This window comes from Haliotis rufescens, unplaced genomic scaffold (assembly GCF_023055435.1).
Source record: "Haliotis rufescens isolate VD_foot unplaced genomic scaffold, xgHalRufe1.0.p SCAF_10, whole genome shotgun sequence".
In the NCBI taxonomy this organism is placed as follows: Eukaryota; Metazoa; Mollusca; class Gastropoda; order Lepetellida; family Haliotidae; genus Haliotis; species Haliotis rufescens.
Genome location: NW_025963780.1, coordinates 28,583,365 through 28,596,486, shown reverse-complemented (window position 1 = coordinate 28,596,486; position 13,122 = coordinate 28,583,365). Strand labels below are relative to the sequence as shown.

The 13,122-nt window shown below is 38.2% G+C and overlaps 1 protein-coding gene across 9 annotated transcripts in view; it reads right to left on the bottom strand.

Moving 5' to 3' along the window:
* The window catches only part of LOC124135050 (histone deacetylase 4-like), a 156,595-nt gene that overhangs the window by 111,737 nt on the left and 31,736 nt on the right, over positions 1 to 13,122 (bottom strand). The window contains exon 1 of one of the 9 annotated variants that reach the window (XM_046500226.2): positions 6,291 to 6,438. The exons of the other annotated variants lie outside the window; for them this stretch is intronic. The gene's annotated coding sequence lies outside the window, so the exon portion shown is untranslated. Of the gene's footprint in view, positions 1 to 6,290; positions 6,439 to 13,122 lie in introns of those variants that run through there. 9 annotated transcript variants of the gene reach the window in all.

Here is a 13,122-nt window from a genome sequence, read left to right as displayed (position 1 = left end):
AGGACAAGCTGATTCCTTCCTATTACTATAATTAATCTGTCATAGCATGAGAGATCAACTATAGCAATATGTAAGAACTTTTTTAGTAGTATATATATTGGTTTGGAATGCAACAGACTTAAGGATTTCTAAAGGTCTTAAAATGTCATTAACATTACTATTTGTCCTGGCCACCTTAAACCACTGGGCCGCCTGTGACCACCCTGTATAGCACTTACTCATTTATTGAAGCAGCAGACGTCAGAAAACAAACATTAAGAATTATACCCCCTAGATCTATCTCATTCTGAAAATATCGTAAATATCCAGAGAATGGCGTTTCATTACGAATTTGAAATGCAAAATTACGGTTGACATGTTATAATGCCAACATTTCGGCAATTCGAGCATGGAACTTAAGAAATGTACTTTACATGTTAGCTAGGTACCTTGAAAATAATAGAATGGTTTTAACCAATCAGTGACAATTCTGTGACACTACCTGTCAATCACTCACTCACTCCCTTACAAACAGCACAAGGTTGACAATCTCAAATTCTAAATTTTATTCCCTGTTAACGCTTCATTTTTAAACACTTCTCTTTCTCTCAAACAACACATATTTGTGTCAAAACTTCAAATAGTCACGGAGTTTAAGCTAAATAATAATAACTCGCTGTTTGATTCACGTTTCTCCACAAGCTGCTGGCGATCCATGAATATATTCAATTACAAAATGGCAGAGACGATGATATTAGCATTAGTTCAAGTGATGTACAGCAGCAATGTCTCCAGTCACGAAATGGTCTTGTTTGATAGTTTCGCCCCCTGTGTCAACTTTAATACTAGGTCAAAACCTCCACTGAATGTCAACAAAAGTATCCCCCGATTGTCTATAAATAAACTATCAATCGACTGGGGTCTTGTGAAGTTTCGGCTCAAGACTCTATAGCGGGATAGTGTCAACACCAGATCCCATGTTTGTTTGAACAAACCTCATTCTCAACGGCTTAGCTACCTTAGAAATAAAGAGAGTCTAAAAAAAACTACCTTCTTACCAACAAATTATGAGGTTCTGATGCAGTTGATATTGTAAAATGGAGGCAAGAACTGAACCACACAATGACCTGTAGCTCACCTGAAATTCCCCAAAATATTTGCAAGGTAAATCATAAAGGCTATTGCACAAGGGTTTTCAAGAACATACTAAAATAACAAATTGAGATTGCAACAATGCAACAAAACTGTTTAAATAGGGGCTTACAGAAAGAGATGTTGCACTTAAAACACTTGATGTATTTATCAGGTTAGGTCTTCTACTGAGAAACTGTTATAGGGTGGTTTTATTGTGTGCTTTACAAATTTCTGACATTACAAATCATCACTGTGTGTGTGTGTGTGTGTGTGTGTGTGTGTGTGTGTGTGTGTGTGTGTGTGTGTGTGTGTGTGTGTGTGTGTGTGTGTGTCTGTCTGTGTCTGTCTGTGTATCTATATGCATCTGTGAGTTTATTATCCCCTTCATATCGAGGGGTAAACGCAGACGGGATCTAGCCACAGTCATGCATCCACTCTCCAGACAGATGCTCTGTCTACTGGACCACGGACTCACTCTGACTATGCTCAAATTCCTTTTAAATGTTTGAGTAAAGACAAAGCTTCAGTCAGTTTAAGTGTATGCATAATCAAATCGTCTTATACTATATCTAAACACATTTTGCCAGGGCTCCGGTAAAACAATTTCCAATTGAACATATTGTGCCCAACTTATGACCTACCCGGGTAGGGTTGGGTTATAGGGGGGAAGTGTACCCGGGTAGTAAATTTAGACTCATCCAAGCCCTAGTAGACAATTAATCAATTTAATGCTAATATTAACTAGACTTGTCTATTAAGTGCTTAAAACTAAATTTTCTGCAGTTGCATTGTCCAACCTCTCCATGGTATCACAATACAATATATCTCTGTGGCAGTGAATTATGGATTAAGTATCAATATTCATAAATTTGTTCCAATTCAATAAAAGTCAACATTAAAAATTAATAATATAATAATATTGTAAAAATAACATCCCTACGTTTCATATAGCCAGCACCTTCATGGTTGTTTTTTATACACACATGTTGGAATTTTATAAACTGGTTCTCACCGCGAATAGCTGGAAAATTGTTGCTGCATCATAAAACAATATCCATCCATCCACCCACCCACCCACCCACCCACCCATCCATCCATCCATCCATATAGCCAGCATATATCTTCCTTTATGATAAACATCAATACGTTGGAAACTTTACACGTGATTAAAATAAAAAGTATGACATTACTGACTATTTTAAACAAAAGGAAAGGGATAACTGAATGTGATTTGCCAGACGACATGTTTTCAAAAAGCTGTATCCACACTTACTGTTTCTAAGTGAGTGAGTGAGTTGGGTTTAACGCCACTTTTAACAGTATTCCAGTTACATCGCGGCGTGTCAGCTTAATGTGGGAGGAAAGCCCGAAGTGATGCAGGTCTCAGACGTTTACCACTTCAGTGAAACCCATGAGCACGGGTATGGTGCTGACAAACCTAGAAACATCATCGGGGCGAACCGGGATTCAAACCCACAACCATAGGTTTCTGGCCTGCCCAAGGGACGCAACTCTGCACAGCGAATCGCGGCGCCTTAGACGACTGGGCAACCCGTGCCCCCAACTGTTTCTAAGGACACATGAGCTGCAATGTGATAATTAGGAACAGATTGGGTGAGTGAGTGAGTATGGTTTTACGCCGCTTTTAGCAATATTCCAGCAATATCACGGCGGGGGACACCAGAAATGGGCGTCACACATTGTACCCATGTCGGGAATCGAACCCGGGTCTTCAGCGTGACGAGCTAACGCTTTAACCACTAGGCTACCCGACCGCCCCTAATTAGGAACAGATAACCGAGAGACTCCCTGTGTGGGAGTGTAGTAGACTTCCAGTCAATAACATACAGCACGGAACAGCAAGGCGTAGGAAGTAGCCACAGAAATTTAAATTTTGTACAAGACTTGTTCACAGGATTAATGGTAACCTTATTTCCCTAGACACCAGTGTCTGTAGCTAGTTCTGCTTGAATGAGACAAAATGTTTATTATGTTTACTATGTTTACATATGCTGTCAGTTTTATTCAGTTCCAAAACTGAAACAGTGATTTGGATGGTTGGTTTGTTGTTTAACGAAGCACTCAGCAATATTCCAGGTATATGACGGCGGTCTGTAAATAAGAGAGTCTGGACCAGACAATCCAGTGATTTATATCATGAGCATCGATCCACTCAATTGGGATCCTGACCACCCGATCCTGTTAGTCGCCTTTTCACGACAAGCATAGTCGCCTTTTACGGCAAGCATGGGTTGCTGAAGACCTATTCTAACCTGTAATCTTCACGGGTCTGTGCAGAACTGGTTCAGAATCATAGGCCTAAAAAACTGCCATCACTGGATTTTTACTTGTCCTCAGTACAACTTAGTTGTCTCGGGCTATGGACAAGTGTGATTTCAAAGGCTGTGATGACTTCATAACAAATAATTATGAAGGAGTTTTCTTCTAAATATAAACATTTAGAAATGTCTACAATTTGGACATAACCGTAAAGCATTGAAATAAAACTAATGGTTCCACGGACAGTCAGTTTGTCTATTTTACAACATAAATTTTTCAACACAGACTTTCAGTAATGGCTGCAAGTACCCACTACAAACTACTGACCAAATAATTTTACACTTTACAAAAAAATTTAATACTGTCAACTAGAAGTGTGCGATATTACCAGAATACTGGTATACCGCAATATGAAATACTAATGAATTCATACCAAAATACATTTGGAAAATACAGGTACATTGTGTTTTTCAAAATCCTGCATATAATGTTGTTGGAAGATTTTACAACAGTGACAACTCACATGGAAATTAAGAAATTAGCGACTTTTTCCCGTGGTCGAAAAAGGTAAACTATTCATGACATTTTCCTGTACATAATATGACTTTTACGCATGCTTTGTAGCCATAGCAACATCCCATTGATAACAAACTTGTCAAAAACATGCAGGGGTCATTTGCTATTCAGGTTCATAACAAATTACAGATGAAAGAATGCAATATATTGTAGTACGTATCATTATTGCAATACATTGCAATAAAAACTTCAGGCCGATACCCATCAGTACTGCGAACAAGCCCTTATTTTGAAACACAATAATGAAGGACATCTAATTGTTCAACCATGCAAACACTTCAAACATAATGCAAGCTAGTTCGGACACGACCATGCACACAGTCAAACCGCTGAAGTCTCTCGGCTTCCAACATGACTACCAAGCGTGTTGTCTCACTTAAATGTTATTCATACATTTGGCAATTATATGCATGGAACAACTGCTAGTGAAGACGTGATGCAGTCTATTTCGACTGATAATGATGATCACCATGAAATCAATCTCTGAACACAAAAACTTCATTCAACTATAAGACCCGTGAAGATTCCGGGGTAAAATAGGTCTTCAGCAACCCATGCTTGCCGTAAAAGGCTAGTATGCTTGTCGTAAGAGGCGACTAACGGGATCGCGTGGTCAGGCTCGCTGACTTGGTTGATGCATGTCATCGGTCCCAATTGAGTGGATCAATGCTCATGATGTCAATCACTGGATTGTCTGGTCCAGACTCGATTATTTACAGACCGCATTCATATAGCTTGAATATTGCATAGTGCGGCATTAAACAACAAACCAACCAACAAACAAAACTTATGATGTGATCATTCTATTGTATGCTATTTGGGAAACTAACATTACTATCACTACTTCCTAAATCACTGAATCTGCAACTATTTTGAGATGGTAACATTATCTTGGAAATATACAGGGATTAATGCAGACATGCCGAATGGCCAATATTCGTCCCAAGTCTGCAGCAAAATATTATTAAAAATTCCCTTACTGGAATTAAAATGTCCCAAATATTGTTATTAAAGTCATAACTATTGTTCTGGCTTCTAGGTGACTTGTATTTCACAGATAACAATTAATGAACAATAAAAGGAAAATTCATAACTACCTAGTTTGGTATAAATGCATGAATGCAGTGTCAAAATACTATTGAAATTTAAGAAAACAACTACTGTATGACAGTCCATTTTGGGGACAAATTAACCTTTTTTTCCAACTTGACTGCTACAGGCACTTCATTTGAAATCTGAGATAAATCTGTTATATATACACCTAGTAATATTCCAGGAGAAAATCATAATTTCCGTTGGTGTGGCGCCCATGTTTTGTACTGTCTTGTGAAATTATTCCCGGATATTTCTTTCCCTCAGCAAACAGAGCGCATTGTGAGCAGCATACTCCACTATGAGTCAAACAGGAGAAGCCGTAGAGACAAAAGAAATTCCGATGTTTTATCCGTTTTTATGTTGTTCCAAAATAAGTTTGTTAAGTAAACAACGGAGCTTGATAAATACATGGAAAGTGAGCCCGGCACTGAGAATAGCTAGGCCTGGACATCAATATAGATTTTATTGCAACGTACAGCTAACAGCCGACCTGGTCCTCATATCAGATGTTAAGTGTTGCCTCTTCTTAAGAAATTGGATATTAATGAAATCAATCAAACTCTCCAGCGACATTAAGTATTCATTCATTAATTCAGATTCATCATTTTAAAATAAAATTGACATAAAACACATACAAAAAATAATCAGGTTTTTAGATTTTCTTGGTGATACAGGACATGAATGTTCAAGTATTCATCTGGTTACAAAAAGATTACTTGTGCCCATAAAATTACAGATCCTGGTGTCATATATGAGGCATGGATTCATAAGACAGTGGAAGATTTAAAGAAATATACACATGGTTTAACCATGAACTCAGTTATATATTTCAAACACTAAACACTGAACAGTTACCATTCCCATGAGAAAGTTACCCACATAAAAACAGGCATGTCAAGCCTTGAATGATCCAGCAGTGAAATGTCTAAAAATAGATTGGTATTTCTCAAAAATGGTGTTGATTTCATAAATTTGTTTTCCAAAATTCTGTATTATCCTAATTGTGGAACCATGACATCACAAATATCAGTATTAGAATCATCCAGATAGAGTTGTAATATTATATCTTAAGACGGAGAAAACGAAGTCAATGAAAAATATAACCACCATATATGCCTAAAATTCTATATAATCAGGAGATGCTTATTTGCCGCGAGGACTCGGAGAAGTCAATCACATAGTTCACAGAGAAATAAATGTTTACAGATGAAGTTATTAGTACTTACCCACGGTGATAAGATGAGGTGAACAACTATTTCATACACAAATACTCCTGGCAAGCCTTAGCAATGGGGAGTAGCAACTTCCCTACGAATCTTTTCCCAACCCAAGCAAGCACAGTATCCAGCAATACATGTGTAATCTCTGGTGGGGATCTCAAGACATGCTTCCTTCTACTATATTGCTAGCCTGACCCCACAGCGGCTCAGTCTATTTATAGAAAGTACTATATTGCCACAAGTTTAGCACGGTCTATTATTCCCAGGGGGATGTCAAGTTGTGGACTGGACCATAATGAAGGCTTAGTCAATACTGGTAAAACTGTTTTTATCGGAGGCGTGAATATTGTTTGCGACACATGTGAAGTTTATCACGACATGGTTATTATGACATCAACAAACTGTTCTGGTGTTGCAAGATGCAATTCATATCAGTGCACAGAATGTTGCATAATTCTCGCACATCTGTTCATTGACATAACAGTACATAGCATATGACATACTATCCATGTTAGCAACGATAAACTAATAAAAGTGCTTATCAAAGTGTTATCTGAAACGATTCTAAATTTGCAACCATAGCCTTCAGTGCAAGCCTATCACATATCTTCTGATCTGTGGCTATCTAAGAATAACCCTCTAAAAGCAAGATAGGGATACTGGTTAAATAATTCATTGGTTAAATCGTTCATATTTCACACAGAATTGGTTTGCAAAGTCTATTTTCAATTACATGATTCAAAAATCGTCAAATGATGAAAGTTTCATAAAGTTGGATAACAAAACTTATAAATGTGTGTGTACCAGACCAGACCGCATTTGAACAATTGATATGAACTTAAACATTTATCAAAATTTCACTAGTTAACAATTAAAACTTTTCATTCACTTCAACTGGTTTACCAAATTGTTGCCACACACAACTACTACTACTTCTAATAATAATGATGATGATGATGATGATAAATACTCTCCCATGTCAATAAAAATCATTAACACTGAATACATAATACATAGAAGATGTGCTTGAATTCAACATCATAGACACATAGATTCAGAAACAGACAGACTTTCTTCCGAATCTGAATGCAATCACTTGACCAGATCTCTATACAAACTCTATGTTCCATAACAGATGACCAATTTGATACCAACATCACACTGTCAGCAAGCATTAGACCCGATGGGTAATTCCTTTTGGAAAATCACAAGCATGACATTCACATAAATGTTGTGGTTGGTTTCTAAATCATGGAAACAAGACATGAGCGTAGGAAAGTTAATGTATTTAACGAGATAGACAATAACATTATCAAGGTCAGAGGACTGGGTCAGACTCATTATAGTCCATAATCTGTCGCTGACATATAGCACAAATGTGAGATATTTTGTTTATCATATCACATCAAGGCATTTACGAAATGCCTATCAAATCCCTGGTTCATCATGTCTGGAGAATTGGACTCAATTGCAAACAGACACTGGCTGAATTCATTCAGTTTACCCTAAGAGATCAAAATCCTTATGTTATTTTTGAAACATTATATTTAAGTGAGTGAATGAGTGAGTTGGGTTTTAACGAAGTGATGCAGGTCTCAGATGTTTACCACTTTGGAGAAACCCACAAGCATGGGTATGGTGCTGACAAACCTGGAAACATAATCAGGGTGAACTGGGATTCGAACCCACAATCATGGGTTTCTGGTGGACCCAAGGGATGCAAATCTGCACATCGAATTTCGACCCCTAACATGATTGGTCCACCACCACTTTATTCATGAGTGAGTGAGTGAGTGAGTGAGTATGGTTTTATGCCGCTTTTAGCAATATTCCAGCAATATCACGGCGGGGGACACCAGAAATGGGCTTCACTCATGTAGGGAATCGAACCCGGGTCTACTAGGCTACCCGACTGCCCCACTTTATTCATGAATGTTCAATAGCATCTACAACCATCTGAATGTTGTCAACAGAACATGCTTGAGCAGCTGTATGTTATTTTCTGAATAAGTACCTCCTTAAATCCGTCATTACTTCGCCCACTCTTCTGAGTGTCAGGCCTCCATTACTTTCATATTGTTATGGACAATATATCACCTCTTCATTCAGAAGTAGGCAGAACATTTAAAAAATAATGTAAGTCGCCTCTTAGGACAAGCATAATTACCTATAAGGCGCAAGCATGGTTTGCTTAAGACCTTTTCTAAACCAGATCTTCACGGGTGTGAAAAATAATGAGTTATTTTCATAAATCATGTAGTTCATAGCATTGAACACCATTCTTCATTTTCGAATAGTTCGGCCCATTTTTGGTTCCTATTTTAGGATTGAGCTTGCTTCAATTCCGCAATCGAAAATTTATGTACATGTCTGAGACACTGTTGGTTATAAATATCATGTCAGTTTCAAAAACCTATTAGTTTGGGTTTTTTTAAAGATTTTTCCTGTAAATACCCATGAAAAAAAACAACATCCACCCATCCCCTCTCTCCAAATGTGTTGTAGCAAATTTCCAGACACTACCTCTGCAACTGATACTGCTTTGCAGGATAGTCTATCATTTTCAAAAACATTTCATCGAATGATATGCATTCCTTTTCAAGTATGTAAGTCTAAATATTCCAGCTATCGTAACTATACATAATCTAGTTTAGCCTCAAATAGCTGCAACGTTATCAACACTGAACAAGGATAAACATGGATGTCAAAAATTTGAAAATTAAATTAAATATGTTTATACGGTCCCCGTTTAAACTGAGATGTAAATGCTACACATGTCAAATAAGACTAATCATTGAAATAATCAATATCAGGATGGTTCCATTCACTTCTGAAACCATGGCAACTGATGCCATTAAAACCACTTTTGCATTAAGGAATGGTATTTCAACTTACCAATCTAGTTAAGATGACATTATAGAAGTTCTAAAGACATGTTTACAGCTCAATGCTTGTTACGCAAACCTTAATATATCTATCTTCAACCCAACATGATGGCTGACCTTCCCAATCCACACTGAGGGCCATTTTCATTTCCATAAACTAAACAAGTACAACATTAGGGCTGAATTACAACACGCTGGTCCTGATTGTTGGGAATAATCAGAGCTCCAGATAAGCTTTTGGTGTTGTGGGTATTTTACCCATGCATTTTAAAATCATTGGGTATCAGTAATTCTATCTGGGTATTCAAATTTCTGTTACCCACTAGTTTTTACACATGTGCGTATTTAAGTTAAATATTTAAAAACACTATTCATCTAGTCCCTGCAAACTGGTGTCGTGTGGGTTTGAAAGCTTTATAGGACTAAAAAATACCACGATACTTCCACAAGAAAGTGTGATGGGAAATGATCATGATGTAACTGTCATCGTGGAGTTCGGCAAGGTTGACGGAATGCCCGTTTATAATTTCAAAATAAGTTGCTGATTTGCTAATCGAATACGCAGGGTTACTTCACAATATGTTGATGATACGCACAAGTTTTATTTTTGTAGCATATCTGTAATGTTCGTTGCGTAATTGATATGCTTGGATTTTATTTTACTGCGTATTTCTGCATTTCTGATACGCAGTTTATCTGGAGCTCTGGAATAATAGAATTTTCAGGATCGTTGCATCAGCGAATAAAGATTTCCAAACATGTAAACTAAGTGAGTTCATATTTCAACAATTATGATAAATATCGTCAAGTGTGATTCGGGTTTCATCCTAGATTTGAGTGAGTGAGTGAGTGAGTTGGGTTTAATGCCGCTTTTAACATTATTCCAGTTATATCGAGGCGTGTCAGCTTAATGTGGAAGGAAAGCCGAAGTGATGCAGGTCTCAGACGTTTACCACTTCGGTGAAACCCACGAGCATGGGTATGGTGCTGACAAACCTAGAAACATAATCAGGGCGAACCGGGATTCGAACCCACAATCATAGGTTTCTGGCGTGCCAAGGGACGCAACTCTGCACAGCGAATCGCGGCACGTTAGACGACTGGGCCACCCGTGCCCCCCACAGATTTGAGCATATCACAACATGTCAGCTTAGTGTGGGAAGAAAGCCCGAAGTGATACAAATCTCAGACATTTACCACTTTGGTGTAAGCATATGCATGGTACTGACGCAGCTAAGAACACAATCAAGGCAAATTGGGAATTGAACCCACAACTAAAGGTTTCTGGTGACCCCAAAGGATGCAACTTGCTCAGCAAATTGCTGTCCCTTACATGACTGAGCCCCAACCCCCCGACCCCAACCGTGTCACCCCATTTGTACATAAACAAATGCCTACTATATCCAAATCTTGAACACTGTAACACGGTATAATTGTGATTTGTTTGTTTGTTGTTTAACGCCGCACTCAGAAATATTCCAGCTATATGACGGCGGGCTGTAAATAATCGAGTCTGGACAACGCAATCCAGTGATTGACATCATGAGCATCGATCCACGCAATTGGGGTACAATGACATGCAACAACCAAGTCAGCGAGCCTGACCACCCGATCCCGATAGTCTCCTCTTACAACAAGCATAGTCGCCTTTACGGGAAACATCCCAGTCTCATGGACTGTGCCTCTTGACACACAACTGGATTCCTGTTGATGTAAAACAGATGTGAAGTGGGACTAATTACCACCACATCTTCAAACACATACAAAAAATGACTGCACATATTGACCAAGCGAAGTTCTTAACAGTATTAACTTGTTAAGGCAACACCAGTTGACTCAAAACATGTCCTGTTGTTTTTTTCAAATGCAGCAAAATAATGTGCCATACATACTACCAAGATAATTGTCATAATAAAAACAACATATTCATCCATAAAATTGGAAAATAAATACAAAAACAAATCAGCCAAAACATAACTTCATAATTCCAGCCTAGTTAGGCAAGGGTGGAAACTGGATTTCTATGGTCAGTTAACTCCCTTGCCTCAGGAAGATGATTCAAGGTTTGAAAACCCACGGCCCTGTTCCAGTGATCTTAGTGCTACGACTATCATAATTCTATGTTAAAGTATGGGAGTCACGGTCACCTTAGCGCTAAGAATGCTTTGAGAAACGGCCCAGAATTTCAGCAAAGCGCATATGGCAGGAAAATTGATAAAGAGCATGATTTTGTCCAAAAAATGGAATCCAAAATAGTTATTTTCTTAAATTCAGACTTGATCAGAATGATCAGTAACACACAAGTTATCTTTGCAAAGTTATGATGTGAGGCAAAATCATAATAGCATGAGGAATTAGGAAATACATTATTCAAATCTGGGAAGTAGAGTGACATTTGCTTACTAAATATCAGTCTCTCTGAACATGCTGAATGCTCACATGAATCAGTGATATTGTGACTTTAAACATGTCTATCAACTCACAGGAATACTTGTAAACACCAAGTTTCTCGCCTGGAAGTAGTCATTTATATAAGCTGCGGCATCATCTACGTAAACTGGGCTTCATCTTTATATGTTCTAGCAAGCTGATGATGGACTAAATGCTTCAGTTACATCATGTAACATAAATATTTCATGAGGAAAAATACAATGATTACAATCATTGAATAATCAGTTCGCTAGCTATAGCTATTGCTGTGAATATTCAGAAAGATAACTGGTGTTAATAATAATCACACGAGAAAGTCCATACCAATAACATCCTGAAGGCACAGTGACGATGATGGTGATGATTAAAGTGCACAGCAACTCACTTGTCGGAAATAGGTGCACATGCACTGATGATGTGCCCTTTCCTATTCCATAAAACTATCGAGGAGCATATACCGGTATATGGTCTTTTAATGTACTAAACATGTGAAGTGATAAGTGGGTGAGTGAGTTTGATTGTACACCAGCAATATCACGGCGGGGGACACTAGATATGGGCTTCACACATTGTACCAATGTCGGGAATCGAACCCGGGTCTTCGGCATGACAAGCGAACGCTTTAACCACTAGGCTACCCGACTACCCATGAAGTGATTAGCTGTATGGAAACCAGCAGTGTATGGTCACTCATGGACGGAATATCAGCAGCCAAATTCATCAAAAATAATCAGTATGTCTAATTCATGATACCTGATGTTCATTCAGGGCTAAGATTTGTGGTCAACAGGCCCTGAACCTGTATACCAAACCCTTTTGAAATGGGATGAGAAAACAAACTCCAGTCTGTCAATCCGAGGATACTTTGTACATGTTAAGGGCCATGACCCAGAGTAGACAGGCCCAGCATCAGGCTACAAAATGACAACATCACCTCAGTGGATTCTTAATCAAGCATTTCCCTGGAAAATTAATATTTTGCACTGAATGTACGAAATTACAGGCTGATATGCCCTGCAACCTGGATACCAAATAATATCAACATTATAGTACATTATAGACAATCCATGTGATGATTCACAATACCTACTTAGGGCCTATATTTGGGGAAGTCGGGCCCAGACCACTAAACCTACCAGCAAAGTGAGCCAGACAATACAGATAAAAGAAACTCAGACAGGGCTGTAGATAGATGCTGTAATTGAATCTCGCATGCAATAAGTATCACGACTGCTGGTTACAGCAGGATGAAATATTCTGGTGCTGTTGGTAGTGTACTCATTCAGACGATATATCTGAAGCAGGCCCTTGATGAACACATGACACACACACTGACTAGCTAAGTGAACACACATCTCTAACCCCTACTCACATTACTGTACACACAGTGTATAACTGTACACACAATATATAACTGTACACATTGATTGACTACTCATATGATAACCCTACAAAATATAACTATACACACAATGTATAACTGTTCACACATTGTATAACTGTACACATTGTATAATTGTACA